This window comes from Anastrepha ludens, unplaced genomic scaffold (assembly GCF_028408465.1).
Source record: "Anastrepha ludens isolate Willacy unplaced genomic scaffold, idAnaLude1.1 ptg000110l, whole genome shotgun sequence".
Lineage (NCBI taxonomy): Eukaryota > Metazoa > Arthropoda > Insecta > Diptera > Tephritidae > Anastrepha > Anastrepha ludens.
The window spans coordinates 5,001-7,500 of NW_026530125.1; the positions used below are offsets into that span (position 1 = coordinate 5,001).

At 27.2% G+C, this 2,500-nt stretch overlaps 3 non-coding genes across 3 annotated transcripts in view; all 3 read left to right on the top strand.

Moving 5' to 3' along the window:
* LOC128871419 (small subunit ribosomal RNA) overlaps positions 1–306 on the top strand; it is a 1,991-nt gene extending 1,685 nt beyond the window's left edge. The window contains exon 1 of the ribosomal RNA XR_008455964.1: positions 1–306. This exon is cut by the window's left edge and continues 1,685 nt beyond it. This is a non-coding gene — a ribosomal RNA (small subunit ribosomal RNA).
* Positions 307–871: 565 nt separating this feature from the next.
* On the top strand, positions 872–1,052 carry LOC128871417 (5.8S ribosomal RNA). Its single transcript, XR_008455962.1, has one exon. It is a non-coding gene; the product is annotated as a 5.8S ribosomal RNA (ribosomal RNA).
* Positions 1,053–1,490: 438 nt separating this feature from the next.
* LOC128871421 (large subunit ribosomal RNA) overlaps positions 1,491–2,500 on the top strand; it is a 3,993-nt gene continuing 2,983 nt past the window's right edge. The window contains exon 1 of the ribosomal RNA XR_008455966.1: positions 1,491–2,500. This exon is cut by the window's right edge and continues 2,983 nt beyond it. This is a non-coding gene — a ribosomal RNA (large subunit ribosomal RNA).

Consider the following 2,500-nt stretch of genomic DNA (forward strand, 5'->3'; position numbering starts at 1 on the left):
AGACCGAGAGGTCCGGGTAAACCGCTGAACCACTTTCATGCTTGGGATTGTGAACTGAAACTGTTCACATGAACTTGGAATTCCCAGTAAGTGCGAGTTATTAACTCGCATTGATTAAGTCCCTGCCCTTTGTACACACCGCCCGTCGCTACTACCGATTGAATTATTTAGTGAGGTCTCCGGACGTGATCACTGTGACGCCTCGTGTGTCACGGTTGTTTCGCAAAAGTTGACCGAACTTGATTATTTAGAGGAAGTAAAAGTCGTAACAAGGTTTCCGTAGGTGAACCTGCGGAAGGATCATTATTGTGTTCCATATCCGTAAGAAAAACAAACAATGCCAAAACAAATAAAAACAAAAACAAACAAAAGAAAAAAAGAAAAAAAAGAAAAATTTATAATTATTTTGAATCCATATTCTTTTTATTCTTTTTCATTCAATTTGTTATCCATCAATTATATCATATTAAATATAATATGATGGTACATTTTGTAATGTTTTTTCTTATTTTTTCTTTTAAAAACCTTTAAACATGAAAATAGAAAGTTGTACTTATTATTCATTTGATTGAATGATAAGTTAATTTGTTCACAATAACAAAAGTGGTATATATTTATTATTATATTTATATATAAATAAAATGATTAAAAAAATACAAAATAATCAAACATAATAAATACCACCACTGATTATTGTTGAACTAAGACATTCGCAACTTAATAAAAATGTTTAGAGTTAAATATATTTGATATATATTATTGAAAGAAAATCAATTTATATTTTATTATTATTATTATTTAATTTTACTCTTTCAATTAATATATGCAAAAAAAAATTGACATTTGTTATAAATAAAAATAAATAAAAAAATACTCTAAGCGGTGGATCACTTGGCTCATGGGTCGATGAAGAACGCAGCAAACTGTGCGTCATCGTGTGAACTGCAGGACACATGAACATCGACATTTTGAACGCATATCGCAGTCCATGCTGTTATGTACATTAAATTAAATTTTAAAGTACTGCTTGGACTACATATGGTTGAGGGTTGTAAGACTATGCTAAATAAGTTGCTTATTCTTTTATAAAAATAATTGAATTTAAGCAAATGTGTATATTATTGGATTTTAAATAATTCATAATATTAATAGCAAAAAAATAAAGATATATAATGAATTTTTTATTTATTAATATATTCTTAAAAAAAAAAAATCCTCTCAAATAAAATGAAATAAAAAAAATTTTGAATCTAAGTATTCTCTTTAAAAAATTTTCATATTATTTATATATATATAAAATATTAATTTATATATGTAATTAAAGGAGGAATGTCTAGCATAAAAATTAATTTTTTTTATTCTAGAATTGCCTCATTTTACATAATTATTATTTATAATATATATTTATATAAAAGGAAAAAAGAAAAATAGAGATGAAAAGATGATATAATTATTTATTAAATTGTGAGAAGATAAAAAATATTTTAAAACAACCTCAACTCATATGGGATTACCCCCTGAATTTAAGCATATTAATGAGGGGAGGAAAAGAAACTAACAAGGATTTTCTTAGTAGCGGCGAGCGAAAAGAAAATAGTTCAGCACTAAGTCACTTTGTCTATATGTCAAATGTGAGATGCAGTGTATGGAATATCTTAATATCTAGTATGAGAAATTAACGATTTAAGTCCTTCTTAAATGAGGCCATTTACCCATAGAGGGTGCCAGGCCCGTATAACGTTAATGATTACTAGAAAGATATTTCCAAAGAGTCGTGTTGCTTGATAGTGCAGCACTAAGTGGGTGGTAAACTCCATCTAAAACTAAATATAACCATGAGACCGATAGTAAACAAGTACCGTGAGGGAAAGTTGAAAAGAACTCTGAATAGAGAGTTAAATAGTACGTGAAACTGCTTAGAGGTTAAGCCCGATGAACCTGAATATCCATTATGAAAAATTCATCATTAAATAATTAAAAATAATGTGCATTTTTTTCATATAAGGACATTGTAATCTATTAACATAATAAAAGTATTTATCAAAAGATCATTGGTGATATTAAGTTTATTTAAATTAATTTGCTTTTTAAGCATATTAACATAGAATAAATACTAATGATTTGATAAAGTGTTGATAGATTTTATTATATATAATGCTAAAATTCATTTTTTGAATTTTACAAAAAATTTAATATCTATGATATTAATATTTATTTGTATGCATTTATATGATTAACAATGCGAAAGATTCAGGATACCTTCGGGACCCGTCTTGAAACACGGACCAAGGAGTCTAACATATGTGCAAGTCATTGAGTTATATTAAACTTAATGGCATAATTAACTTAACTTAAAAATATAATGGGATTAATTTTTAGTCTATTTTCTTAAATAGTCAATTAATTCAATCCCGGGGCGTTCCATATAGTTATGTATAATGATAATTTATTATTATTTATACCTCTAACTGGAGCGTACCTTGAGCATATATGCTGTGAC